Source organism: Atractosteus spatula (genome assembly GCF_055471065.1).
Source record: "Atractosteus spatula isolate fAtrSpa1 chromosome 10 unlocalized genomic scaffold, fAtrSpa1.hap1 SUPER_10_unloc_1, whole genome shotgun sequence".
Classification (NCBI taxonomy): Eukaryota; Metazoa; Chordata; class Actinopteri; order Semionotiformes; family Lepisosteidae; genus Atractosteus; species Atractosteus spatula.
In genome coordinates, this window is record NW_028296612.1 from 28,575 (window position 1) to 44,099 (window position 15,525).

Genomic DNA, 15,525 nt, shown 5'->3' on the forward strand with positions numbered 1-15,525 from the left:
GTCTCTGTGGCGCAATCGGTTAGCGCATTCGGTTGTTAACCGAAAGGTTGGTGGTTCGATTCCACCCAGGGACGAGTTTCTTTGGCGATGTAAATATTGTCTTCGGTCGATTGGATTTCTCAGCGAAACCATAGCCATTTTAATATTTGCAACAAATGCGAGTGTTTAACACGTGTCAGGATCACCAGGAAATGTCCAATAATGCCCAACATCGTAACTCCCCAGAAAACCATATTCACCCAAGAAAAATGATCGTCGAATCGTCATTTATACTCCAGTTGAATCCTCTGCTGAAATATTTTAAAAATACAATGCAGGTTTGTTTGAGAACTTGACAAGCATTGTTACGATAGCACTGTGCAGTTGGATTTTGATATTTTGACATATTTACCTTAAATTTAAACATAAATACTATATAGTCTATTGTAATTTTAAAATATGTTAGCTGAGGATGCAAAGGGTTGAAAGGGAAAGGTCAGAGGGTATAGTAACAACAAGGTTAGGATTGGTGGAGGTGGTAGGGGTGTTGATGGTTTTTCTCTGTAGAGGATGATTGAATGTTTTATCCTTCTCTGAAGTGAGAAACTGGAAGAGTTGGGAGTTGAGAGATCTGATGAGGTTATATATTAAAGGAAGTTGATGTGGAGCTGTTAGCAGTAAAAATTACTTAATGTCTTTGATGTTGTCATCAAAGATAAACTGTAGTCAGCAAAGATAAAAAGAAAATTATCTTTGCTTACTGCCCTGTCTTTCTCACACCTGAAGAAGGCTCCACAGCCGAAATGTGATTCTTTTCTTCTCTTTTCAGCAGGAATAGTCCTTTACTTGTTCCTTTGCAGCCTACGCATGCTGACGCAGCTACTCACCTGATATTTAACATTCCTATAATCACAAATATGAATACCACTGTGGGTATTTTTTCCATGATTATTTATTCTGTCATTGAAGCATATTTTATATCATACCGAAGTGTCATAATCACTGAATTTTTTTTTTTCATTTAGAAAATAAGAAAATGATAAATCACTATGAATTGCATTTAGCCTGTTCTGATCTAGATATTCTATATACTTTAACATGCCATGTTCACAATGTCACAACTCAGAAATGCAACAGTGAAGTGTTGTAATAACAAATGTACATACTGTTGGTGACATTGAGATGTTTTGGTAATGAGGAAGGAGGGACATGCAATGTTCACAGGATCAAATTTAAAAAACAATACAGTAAAATTTATTGTACTTCAGGATTATGAGAGCCTGTTACATTGTGTCTCACACCTCAGTGTCAGAATTTTGAGACGTTTTATAACCAGGGGGAAAACACTTTAACCAAATCAGCCAAGGTGCTGTCAGAGTATTAACATCATGTCTGCGTCGGTGATTACAGCTGACTATCGCTGGAGGACAGTTCACTGTGAACAAGTCAGCCTGCATAATGAGGGGGAAGAGACTGACCTCTGTGATGCACTATAGAGTTACACTAACATTCAATCAACTGTTCTATGCTGCATTCTACCCTAGTGGTAAATATTGGTTTCCGTGCGTGTAATATTCCTTTTTTTGTCAAATATTTTCAGCACAAAGTTTGCTGTTGAAAATAAGCCTTGTGGTTCTCAATGTTGTGATCCTTTTCCCCCAGTGTCACCCAAATTGATACATTGTGCTTTGGCAATTCTTCAGGCTATATTGTTTAGAGGAGCTCAGTTGAATTAGTTTGCGTAGATAAAGTATTTCTTTTCCCTTTAATCCTTTACAACATATTACAGTTTCAATACATTGTATCTTTCTTCCTACTAATTGTAGCGGCAATGCTTGTTAATAAGACAGAATTAAGTGTTGCTGTGCTTTCCCAAATAAGGCCCCATCTCTCTGTTCATCTCTGTGGTGCAGCCACAGAGAAACTATTCATGCAGGCTGATTTAAGGTTTCTTTGATAAGGGACAGCTCCCAAATGGGGATGCACTTAGCTAAGCCTGGCTATCATGATCAATGGTCATCCATTGGCGCCTATCTGTCTAGGGTGTGCCAGATGGACATCTGGACTGCATTCCTAAGTGTCAGGAGTAAGTGACTCATATCTCACCTTGATCAACCAATCAGGGACTGGTAGGGCCGAGTAACCCACGTGGGATTCTGATGCCCATGGAACTTTCAGCCAATGAACGAGCTGAAGTTCCTCCAGGTAAAAACAGGCAACACAGAGCTCCCAGAAGGAGAATTTCTAAGGAGAATTCCAGGGGTGCGAGACTATTCTAAAGAATTCCAGGGAAGGACAGCCCAGGAGCAGAAAGGCTCCCAAGGGCAGGACATTCTCGCAGCGCGCCTCCTGACCATCCTGAGACATTTTCAATACATTCTACTGAATCTTTCTTCCTACTAATTGTCATCATTTTTTTCTGGCTTGATCTTGTAATCAGAGATTTCAGAATATTCCTTAAAAACTAGTAAAAGAAGAGGGACAGATTCGTGCACACTAAAAAATATGAAAGGGTAGCAGGACACAGTAACCACCAAACATCTTATAGATTATGAATGTGCCTGAATTTTTTCAGTGATTTAGAGGGTTCTGCCATTTTAGATGTTATACTGTTCCTGTGTGATGTATCAAATGTGTTATTTAAATCTCCAGTCATTACTATATCAGTCTGAAGGCCTTGCAGTATAGATTGCAATTCATCCAAAAATGCCGTTTCCCACTGGTGATACACACAAGGAAATTCATGTACATTTCCCCCCCAAATCAACCAATTTAAAATCAAATACCTCCCTCCTCATCTGCAGGTGGAGAGATTAATGTCCAGAAGAAATACAGGTTTAAAAGTCAGGAGCATTGATAGTCCTATTTTAAAATTATGCTAAAATGCTCACAATATATTTAAAAAGTTCTGTAAAATGCAAAAATAATTAAAAAATATTAAAATAAGGTTAAAAGAAATGATACACAGTTATAAAGCTCAGGAATGATCAATTTGAAGTTACAATCCACTTACAATATGCCATTATTACAATTGGCCCAGTGGGCAAAAGATGTAGAATATACTTCTATTAAACACATACCTTAGACATATAAATGTGGTCCGTAATTCGTCTAGAAAGAAATTCTAATATATCGTTATATGTCAATTATACATCTAAGATTATATGTTCATTATACATAAATGGTTGGAGTTCTATTATACGGATAACTTTAGAGGACTATTGTACATATGTTTAAAGGTCTATTATACATCAAAGATAGATTTTATAGGCATAGAAACTAGTAAATCAAGCCAATGATTTGGTTTAGAAATTTATTCTGAAAATATACAATCATTCACACCTGAAAAATATGTAGTTCAAATTATACATTATATACAATATTGTAATCAACATATGGCTAATTATAAAAAAACACAACTAATAAACTTTAGCTACAAATTCTTGTAACATGGCAATATATATAGTAAAGACAAACACAAACTAATTACCTGAACATGCTAATATTTAACTCAAAAACACATTTCAATTCAAATGTAAATTTTGAAGCTTATAACTTCTATATTTCCAAGAAAATATTATTACAATGTGAAGTTAAGACCAACTTTTGCTGTTCACCATTTGCAAAGACCTCTAGAATTGTCCTAACAGTTAAAACCAGCAACTTATCATTTCCAGTGTCCAGACTTCCAGGCCCCCTGCCTTGCATACGCAATCTACAAACAAAGCATTGTGTGCTCCTTTATTTCTTTTTCTGTTGTTGTTGGGTGGGACTTCAGCACTGCAGCTAGGAGAAAATTTTATAATATTAGTACTCAAATAAATGATGATTATCTCTTCTATAAATATCTATAAACTAAATTTTGTGGATATTTTAACTTGATCAAAGTACAAATGTAACGTAAAAACATCTTAAAAATCAATAAGCAATACCTTGACAACATTGTGAACACACTCCCTCTGACATCACTGCCACCTACTCTCCAAAGTTGGTTTATTTGGAAATAATATTATATTTGAAACAATATTAGAAGCTTTTTTTACTATTGGATCTTCATTAATCAACTAATCAGACATACACATAACCCATGACCACTCAATGGAACGAACACATTTTCACATATTAACTGCACTTTTCTGCAGTATTTGCTCAGTCTTAGAATACAAAGTGACCATATTTCAAAGTTAAATTGTAGTAACATTTTAGAACATAGAACATTATGTAAAACACTTTATTTTGGCATTAAAAGATAAGTAATATTATACATTATAAACTAAAAATAAGAAATTATGCCAGAGATGGATCCTATTAATCAGATGTTGGCTGTCAAATTTTGACCCATCTGTAACCTAGAATACTAGTGAATATTTTCTACACCACAGAGAGAATATACAGTAATATTATACCAGCAGCAAAGACTCGCTTGTGTGTACAGAACTCATCCATTGTGCTTAGCCTCTTGATGTGGAACTGGGAGTCCAACAGTTCTGTACACCTTCCCACACGCCTCAGTTCATCTCTGATCTCTATCAGGAGACCCAATACCCACTTCTGAAACTCTGAAATAATTCACATTTTGTATTAACATTTGAAAGGAATTGGATCAGGATTTTCTTACACTATTGTTATATTAGCATTACTGTAGTGTTGCTAATGTGCTACATGCAATTTATAATCTTACAAATTTTAAGTTCCCACATTTGTAGTTGATTTTAAGTGATCTTCACCTTCAAACTATTTTAGGTGCCATTTATTGCTTATTAAAGTACTATTTTTAATCAAAATAATATTCAGTAAGACCAGTAAGTAGAATAAAGCGACACCTTTCGTCAAACATTTTGACAGGTACCATGCCCCCCATTTCAGCCAATGGGAGGCCGTGGTTGGCGGATGTTCCGCCCCCTTTTCAACCAATGGTGTGTTGCTATGGTCGGATGTCCCGCCCTCCACCGGAGCTAATGATTTATAAATAAGTGTATGAAAGCACGTATTAGCGATGAGGGTTGGAAGGCGATCATATCTGCCGCGGGGTTGAGCGCGCTCTATTATAACTCTAGGGAATTGGGGAGTTACGGTGACGTGGGAAGTCTGGCGAGAGCCACGAGTTCCCGGGGTGTGAGCGCCAGTCGCGGCCGGGTGTCAGACTGGTTGTCCGGCCAGCTGGCTTATACGCTGCACAAGCAGGCGCACCTGAGCTTTAAGAGAAACAGGACGCTGGTACCCGAAATGGACTGGCAGTGGCAGGCCGACTTGGTGGACATGAGAGACTACAGTGAGTTCAACGATGGTTCCTGTTACATCTTATCACGTATGAACATGTTGTCTAAATATGCCTGGGCCATGCCACTGAAAAGTCTGGAGGGGGCGGTTACAAGCGCTTTCCGAAATATACTTCAAGAGGGTCGTACTCCTAAAAAGCTACAAATGGACGAGGGAAAAGAATTTCTTAACAGGACCTTCCAAAATTTTCTCAAATGTGAGAATATTGAACATTTCGTTACGGCCAGCGATGTGAAGGTTAGTGTCATAGAGAGTTTTAACAGAACTATTAAAACTTGGATTTTTCCGCAGCACGTTTCATTTCATGCATGAGCTGATCGATGTTGCAGTAGTACCCTCCAGGTAAGGTACGTGTCCATATAGTCTCATTGCTGACAAACAGAAAATCTTCATCTTGATCAAACGTGTTTAGCGTATGCGGATAGTGCAGCTCGACCAGACCTACTTCCCAGTTCCTGTCCAGGTCAATCGCCTTTGCTAGATACTCTGTGAAGTACGTGCTGGTGTTCTTTGGAAACATTTTTGAGGATGAATTACTGGCCAGCGTAACATTGAAGCCATTGGGGTTCATTTTTCAGTACCTCTATATGTCTCTGACCTCGGAAGCCTTTACCCAACTATTGAATTTATCGCTCCAGCCTCGCCACTTTACCAAAAGCTGTTTGTTTTTACCACGCTCCCTGGCTGTTAAAATCTTTTGGATGCGATAGACGCTTTCAGCAGTGGGGTTTATCTTCTGTAGCTCTCCCGCGTAGAAGGAGCCCTTAATGTCATCGCCTGCGTAGTCCTGCAGTTTGTAATAGGTTTTCAGAGCCGGGGTCCGCTCTTTGACACTGAAAATTTCATCTGTGAAGGTCTGTTCATACCCCTTCTCAAACACTCCCTTTATTTTGGACACCCGCACATGATCACCACATTAAATGAAAACTTTGACGGTTTTCGCTTAAAGTGTTCGCCACAGACAGTTCTCCACATCTCAAAGGAGTTGTCAGTCGTAACAGAAGCCGGGGTTCGTTTAATAGTCGTGTGGTAACTATGATTATAAAAGTAAATAAGATCAGACAGATCGGCAATATATCGAAGTGTTTTTGTGTGTCAGGTACCTCCACATTTTTGTTTTAATAGTTCTGATAAACCTCTCTATCACACTACTGCTCGGTGGGGGAAGGCGGGACATCCGCCCTATAACAACACACCATTGGTTGAAAAGGGGGCGGGACATGGGGCTTTAAAGTTTTGACAGACGCTGCACACCACAGTGGGGCAGACTTGAGTTTTTCAAGTAGCTCTCGGTTACCAGCGTTGGCTAGCAAGGTGCCTGGTACATTGATTGTGAACATATCCCAACCCCTGTGAACACATCCCAACCTTTTAGCTTCTTACCGGCCGCAACTGATTGCTGTTGTGTGAGAGCTCTGACAAGATCAATCATGTGAGAGCCCTCAACGGGTGCCCCCTTGTACACAAATTTTCCTTTTTAATTCCAGGCTATTAATGGTTTATTGCGTGCCATAGTCTTTAACAATATCTCGGCATTTCTCTGGAACCACTGAGACGCGCTGTCGGTCGATGACGGCTGTTGTGGTAACGCGTGTAATAGATCGGCGGGTGCATTTTCGGGTAGTACAACAGTTAAAGTCCCCTCTTCAGAAACCTCCTGGCGTACTAATGTCAAATACCGTTGTAACACCTGACTATACAATTTCACTTTTTCATATTCAGGCAGATGCGAGTTCTGAAAAATGTCTCTCATTTCGTCATCCAACCTGCGGGTTGTTATTTTTCTCACATCGCTTTCGTTGCCGGACCGGTCTTGGAGTCGATCGAGCTGTTTCTGAGGTACAAGGTACATTTTTTTTCAGTGTGGTCCATTATCGGTGTTGTAGAAGCTCCGTAATCAATGGTACTGCAATACTCAACAGTGTCCCGATAATAGTGCCGGACTGGTTCACCAAGAGTCTCTTTCCTTTAAGAGAAAGACCCTTTTGACTAAAAGTCTTTAAAAGCTTATGCGTTCTCTTCAGGGTCCCAAACTGCTTAGCAGGCTTAGCTATTGCCTGTACAAGATCATCTGAAGCCCTACAGAGAATAGCTTTCCGGTGACTGGGGCTGGCTTTTACCAGAAAATGTAAGTGTCAGGTTTCTCCAAACGCGTGAAGACATGACGACGGCCCGAACGTGTTTTTTCTACTGAGTCTATGGTTGCGAGATCACCGACTTTTAGATTCTTTAAATACATAAGCCGCGGGTTCATCTGGGGGGAAAAGACCTGTTCACAAGCGATAGTCATCTGGGGTGTCGGCATTTAAATCCACCAACAAGTAACCGAAAGGTTTTTTAGTAGCGTCATCGAACGCTTTACCGGGGTACATCTGCCAGGACAGGGTTGTAATCTGTAGTTTATCTCTAGGGTTTTTAAACAGCACCATGTACTTTGTATTTAACGCTATGGTTCTACTTTTCCGGCCTTGACAAAACACATTTTGGACGATATACATGATGCTGAGGTTTCGGTGGTGTACGTATTTGGTAAAAGGTTTTTCTATCTCATTATTTTCACACGCAGACTCCATCAAATCATCAACTATAATCAAATTTACTCTATCCGGTGGCAGTAGCTGGTCGTCGGAAAACAACGTCGGTAGCCCTTCTATAAACTGAATGTATGGAAATTTCACAAGCAACTCAGCGTATAGAGGTTGCCAGCAGCTGTAACACCAGACTATGTTTTCGGGTTTACGAGTCATAATGGTATCACCGTTCTCCAAGAGTTATTTTATAAAATAACTTTCACCGCAATTCGAGGGTCTGGACAAAATGCATGAAAAAGTGTTTTAACCCGACATCCATCGTGTTAATATCCGTAGGGCAACGATGTCAAATTTTCTTGCACCACCTGCTTGTCGTACACCACCTTCTGGGTTTTCATTAAGGTCCGGGTCTCACTGCGCCAATCCTTTTTAACACGCACGATCATCGGCTGTTGAATAGAAATGTTTAAATTCCCGGCACTCTGCATAAGGGTTAACGCCATAGTCAAAAACCAAGTCCCGCAAACTCTCAAAGTTAACTTTTTCACAATTGTTCACATTGAGTGTAATGCCTTTCACCTTTAAACAGGCTTTCCCACCAGACAGCTTGTACCCGTATGACTTGGGTCCTGTTGACACAAACTCAGTGATGTGTTGTCCAGCATCGACTTCGCTGGTCAGCTCACCCAAATAGTCACCCAGCCCCGGATTCCACTCACCCTCCCGGCTCACAAAGATAACGGAATCTGTGTCGTGGTACAGACAGCGGCCTTGCAAAGCATTTAGCAGGTTGTATAACTCCAAGCGGGCATAGGCTGATGTAAAGCTAGCGATGAAAATGTTAGTGTTTGAATGGCCCGTATAGTGGTGTTTAGTGTGTTTCCACGTAACACAGACTGTGTCTTCATCGATAAACTCGCAGGCTGACACCTCATGATATGCCGTAAATAAGTACCTGAACAATTCATCGAAGTTTCTCACAATGGTGGTCTGTGGTAAATTGTCTCTTTGCCCATACTTGCCCCACAAACTGGCAATTTTTGAAAGCTGTCTTTTGGCCGGATTCTTTTTAATGTTGCCGGGGTCCAGCCGGACACCCTCTTTTTCATAATATTCGCTGATATATCTTTGTTGTTTCGCGACATCTGTACACCACTCTGGAAACCCCAAAGCTACCTATTTCCCTTTCAGATGCAGTTTGATGTAGTCGGGGAAAAAAGATCGTGTGAGGCCTTTTTGAAATGCCAAATTTAGTAAATTTTACACACTCTATACCCCAGATCTAAGACCATCTGCAATTCAGGGGTGCACCAGACACCAGTCAAGGCGCGATCTTCATCACTGTGCTCGCAGGGAGTGGTCTGTTTTGTTTCAGCACACGTACGACACAGTGTGAAAAACAGTTTTTTGTCAATTTTGGTTGTAAGAACTGGAAAGTACAAACGTCTGGGTGGGTAAACTTTCACCTTCGCTAAACCGAAATACAGTTTTAAATCTCCAAAGTTGTAATTAATTATTCGGGGGTGCCCCAGTGGGTATTTTTAGTTTTGTTCACAAACGGATACAGACTGGTGAAATCATAGTAATGAATTTTTTCACCGGGCTGCGCTGTGTAATGCAAACAAATAGCATTTGTTCTCAACCCAAAAAGCGAATCGCGCGGTTGCAGAGGCTCTGGTAACTGCGCAGCTGTTAGAAATTTACCCAAGTCACCATTTTCAACTAGCATGTCTCTGAACTCGTGCTCCCACAAAACACGCACGTTAAAACCTCTCATTTTGAGAAAATTAATTTTCACCATCGTCTTTCTGTACAACCAACCAAAAGTAGTGTTTGTCAGCGGATTAAAATCGTTTTCACAATCACAAACGCCAATTACAGCATAACCATCCAGAAAATATGGACCAACCTTGAACTCACCGGCCATGGTTAACGCGTGTTGGATTTTAACGGGCTCTGTGTGTTCGATGTACATAAGCCATTGAATGCTGGGTGTAGAAAATCGTTTTTGCTGGCGGTGGTAATTTTCATGGGGTAGCAATGCTATCGTCTCTTCCTGTAAAAACGTCTGAACATGGCCATGCAGACACTAGCGATGGTCACAAACTGAAAGGGGTCGATGCACACAACGCAGGCGGCCCCTGACTCAGTCACGCGTGTCTGTCTGGTCATATTCTTGACCTCGTCCCGAAACCTGACACAGCCTTCTCTTAGAATTGCCACATCCAACTGGCAGTAACGTTTCAACTCTCTCTGTAAGTTAAACACACTTCCCTTGCATTCTTCATACCAAACCAAAAACTCGGCTTTCTCGCTCGGCAGCATGTAGTTAACGCCGTAAAGTTCTGGCGGCGGCATCGGTCCGACATAATTTTGGTTTTCTGAAGTGTTCATCAAGTGTGGAAAATGACCCTTACACCCGGGGAACCCCATGGCGGCCGGCAGTTTGCTTAATTTCATAGGCAGAAAGTTTAAAGAATCGATAAATCTGATGTTCAGAGCTTTTACGGTCATACACATTATCTTAAAACCCTGATTAATTAGTTCAACGTCCATCTTTTCAGCTAACAACTGTCTGATCACTAGGTAATTGTCATATCCCTTGCCATTGTGCGATATGAACGTATGGTTTTTGAAACGTCTATCGATAAATTTACACACAAAATCCTTTAGACAAGTTTCACCATAAAATTCCCAGCTTCGTTTATAGTCAATATGAAGGGCGTGGACGTAATTTGGTATGTGTGTCCCCGTTTCTTGCATGCATTCAAAGTCGAAAAAAATGTACTTGTTTGAAATTTTGGGGTTGTCCAAAGGCAGTATGTAGCACAAATGTGTGTCAGGGTGTTGTTCACGTAGTTACAACGCGAGCACAGTTTCTCTTTACATTTGTGACTTGCGAGGTTATAAACCCCACATTTCTCACAAAAGACCCTGCGCTCGTACTTACTAACACCCGTCGCCGCATTCTGAAAGTGTCTCGCCAAACACTGAGAGCTACGACAAAAGACCTTACAGGCTGGGCAATTCAGAAATTCTGCATCAATTTCGCAACACTGGGGATCTAAACAGGTTTTCCAAGCTTTAACACAGGCGTGTGCGTTCTTGTGGCTATACGCCGCATGGCAGTTAGTGCAAAAATACGCCGCCCCCACAAAAGCTTTAATATTTAAAACCCCGTAAAAATGCTCTTCATGCAGTAGAACAAAAAGTATTTTAGAATTTGGTGGTGTGGGCCCCGTTGTAAAATATTTCCAATCACCCTGGTCATCGTACAAAATTTTAATGACCACCTTTAAGTGTTTTTCAAAAGCTGTAATGTCTGACAAACGAATTTTCTGATTCTCTAGAAAACCCAACTCTTTGTGCATTCGTTTAGCGCCCTGTAACATTTCCCCATCGGTACAACCTTCATTCAACAAACCGTACACACTCCCGGCGAAACACAGATTACCGCCCGTGTAATGTACAGATGCAGCCATTCAAAATGCGCGGTAAAAACCCGCGGTACAGTAACCTACCCACAAGCCACCGCAGGGCACCGGAGGGCACCGCGGTAAGTGATTGGCTGGCCAAAATGACTGACAGGGGCACTCGTGGTGCATTGGTTGGTAGTGCAAAGATTTAATCATTTAATGTCTTTACTGTGCACATTTTAATCCGCTTAGTTTTGAATATTTATATGGATTTTACCACTAAAGGGAAATTTTAGTAGCTGAGCATAAAAAGAAGAGGAGCATAACGCATCTGAAGGTCATAAACGATATTAATTTAGGAACATAAACATTACTGTATGTATGTAAACTGTACTGTGTATGGCTGGTCTTGGTAGTTTAAAGAAAAAATACACACCAGTCTTCCATTTCTCCCTAAACATTTTAAGCATGAAAGTTTTATGAAACGGTACCCAAATATGCGATTGCTGTATAGAATGAATTTTAATTAAAAAAAATTATTTAACACGAACATTAAGCTGTTTACATCTTCCGCCTGAGAACAGTCACCCGTTGCTACCCAATGCAGAAACACAGCCACTAACTAGCAAAGAGAGGACATTAGCTACCCAATATGATAAAGAAATAAATGATTATTTTGTTTATTTCTTTTGCACATTTATTTGAACATTTCCATCGATTGTACAAGCACTTGGAAACTGTCCAATCCCTAGTTCATCAGGCATTTTACCGGTCTGGCGCCGGTCTGTGTCTTCCAGGATATAATGCCAGCGAACTCTTGTTTTTATGTCCACTATAACAGACAATCTCCTTTGCTTTTAACCGAGCGTTTAATAATTTCCTAAAATGAAAATGATTTACTTTATTTCTCTCACGGGATCAATAAAAGTATCTATCATCTGTCTAAACTATGGGACAGAATTCTGGGGTCTCCCCATACCAGAGATTATGGTAGGGCTTCAGAATGGTGATTGGCTGACACCATCTGACACCCCTCTGATTGGAGAAAAAAGACGTGCTGGTTTGCTATACATACTGTACCAGGAAGAGGATTTCTTTCCATTCAAAACGTGTATTTTAAAAGTTTAAGAAGTCAAAACCTTACAGCGTACACAGATTTCTAAACTGATCAGGATCGTTATCTTTGTCTTATGCATAATAATGTTCACCGCTCTGTCCAGCAAATTAATAATAAACTTTATTTTATATAGCGTTTTAAACGAATAAGTAATTAGATTGCTCATAAACCTAATCACTTGCTTTTTCTTTTTATTTAGGCTCAGATTTCAACTATAGATCGTATTATTAATAACCATAATAACAACCAACCAACAAAAACAACCATATAAACATAATACCAACCAAAAACATAGATAACAACCACAATACAAAATCAAATATATCAAACCATTTTACTCTCGCAAAGTCCTCCAATTATCATAATCCCGCCCCTTATGCAAAACAAAACCTTCCTCACATCCCAGTTTATCCTATTTATCATAAACAAAATCCACCTCAATTTTCAACATAAAGCATTACACAAAATCAATACCTCAACACTCCATACTCAACAACGATAATTCACAAACAGTCAGAACATGTAACTACACATTCCCAAACAGACCTAATTTCCATAGCCCCGCCCCTTATGCAAAACCAACATCCCTCCCCTGTTCTCTCCCTCCCCTGGCGGTTGTAATTGTTTTTATTTTCAAATAAATTTTAGCAAAGTCATGTATTTTAAAAATCTTAAGATTTTTATATTTATGTCTTCATTTAGTGGTTTCATTAGTGACAAAGGCTAAACTTTCTTGGAAAAATGTCTTTTATGTAAACCATGTTTGCTATTTATTCATTCAGGGCTAAAATATGTTCATTGTCTTCTAATGAAAGAAGGGTTCCTTTCGCCGTAGTCGGGTTGAAATTAGAAGCTTGCCACGCCCGGACTGTTACACCAACGCATTAGCATGTTAAAGCGATTTCATTGAGGAGCCTAGCCTTTGACTAGTAAGTACTGTACTTACTGGGTTTTTGAGGGGGGGGGAGGTGTCTTTCGCTGGAAATCTCGCCTCCTACTTTGAAAATACCCGTGAAACCGGTTCAATTCGTCACAGCCAGCACTCCTGCAGAGAGGGGGGTTGTACTTGGAGTGTATACAGTACACGCGTTATGCTCTTCGTTAATGTCTAAGCCGGAACATATCATTATATCTCATTTTGTATTTCTTAAAAAAAAATCGTTTTCCCAGCCTAACAGTATTGTTTTTAACCTGTAAAGCGCTTTGAGGAGCCACCTTTAAAGGCGCCATATACAATAAAGTTCATTATTATTACTATTGTAAATTTGCTGGACAGAGAGGTGAACATTATTACACAGAAGACAAAGATAGCAATTTACGTTGCATTGTGTATCGTGCTGCTTTAATACAGTTTTAAATAATTAAAAGTCTAAACAGTATCAGCTTTATTTATGGGTTTTAAATAAAGGTGATTTAAACGCGATTTAAATCAATATAAATGTTTATATTGTAACGCATAGGTGACTATTCATTGTTATTAAAATGACTTAAATTCGATCATGTTGTGATATTTAGAAATATACATTTGTTTGGTGCGAGTGAAGTTTTATTTAATCTCTGAGCCATACTGATTCTTCTGGAAGCCAGTTTCCGCCAGGGAGTAAAAAAAAAAACACACTATGGTATTCTCTCCAATGCAGTGCAGTTAAAAACATACCTCTGATGCTGCTCCTAAATGAATATCGTTTATGACCATCAGAAGCTTTATGCTTCTTTTCTTTTTTCCAGTGGATTGAACAGGGAGAGGCATTTCATGATGTACTTTTCACTGATGAAACAACAGTGGCTCTGGAACAGTTTTTAACCATGTCGTTTTATAAAAAGGGGAGATATGTACACGTTACTGAAGCTAAAAGTTTAGCCTTTGTCACTAATGTAACCACTAAATCAAGACATATAGAAATCCCTACGTTACAGACTGTATATGGCTGGTATTGGTAGTTTAAAGAAAAAATACACACCAGTATTCCACTTTCTCCCTAAACATTTTAAGCATCAGAGTCTTACATGTGGTTATTTCGGAAACGTTTGTACGTGCTCCTTCTGACCATGTTACTGTTTACTGTTACTGACCATATTAAGTTTAAGTGCCTGTGGGCACTTTTCCTGTCCGTGGGGGGTGGACCGTCTTTCATTAGAAGGTTAGTCTGTTCTACTCTGAGAATGTAGAGGGGGTGGAAAGTGCCCGCGGTCATTTAATTAGTATTAAAATTCGCGCTGATTCCCTTGCGAAGATACGGACATAGGAATATTCGTGCGTGGTCAAAAAATGGCATAAAAACGACAAAGTGAAGGCTGTGAAAACATTCACAATGTACTTTATACACAAAGCAAATATACCCCCCCCCCCTCTCTCAATTCAATTCAAGCTGCTTTATTAGCATGACAGATGGGTACAATCAGTGTTGGGTATTTACTTTGCTTTGAGATGCCACTTTTAAAGGTGATATATAAAATCAAGGCTTTAACTTGCTTTAACTCCGCAAGTCTGAGTTCTTGTGTCTGTCCTATCCGAACCCGAAAGTATTACAATATGTATCTTTATAGCAGGTGGTGTACAGCTTTTTAGTATAGATTACACTTTTCTAAAATGTATTTAAAAAATAAAAACGATTACAATCTAATCTTTCCACGTTTGATCCCAAAATAAATCTAAACGGGGAGAAAGCTATGCTGAAAGTTTATTAAGATACTTAGAAGACAAAGATATCAATTTATGTTGCATTTGTCTGATTGTGAATCAAAAAACACATATATTTAAACCCGCATTTGCGATTTAAATCAAAACGTTATTTAAATCAATATAAATGTTTATATTGTAACGCCTAGGTGACTATTCATTGTTATTAAAATGACTTAAATTCGATCATGTTGTGATATTTAGAAATATAAATTTGTTTGGTGTGAGTGAGGTTTTATTTAATCTCTGACTCAGTGATGACCTGGCATGGTGAGGTGCGCTGGCAGCTATGTGGTGTTACGCAGTGGTGGCCTGACACGGTGAGGTGCCCTGGCAGCTGTATGATGCAGTGGTGGCCTGGCACGGTGAGGTGCGCTGGCAGCTGTGTGATGCAGTGGTGGTCGGGTATGTAGAGGTGCACTGGCAGCTGTGTGTTGTGACGCAGTGGTGGCCTGGCACGGTGAGGTGCGCTGGCAGCTGTGTGATGCAGTGGTGGCCTGGCATGGTGAGGTGCGCTGACAG

The 15,525-nt window shown here is 39.8% G+C and overlaps 1 non-coding gene across 1 annotated transcript; it reads left to right on the forward strand.

Moving 5' to 3' along the window:
- Positions 1 to 74, forward strand: trnan-guu (transfer RNA asparagine (anticodon GUU)). Its single transcript has one exon. It is a non-coding gene; the product is annotated as a tRNA-Asn (tRNA).
- The last annotated feature ends 15,451 nt before the right edge of the window (positions 75 to 15,525 follow it).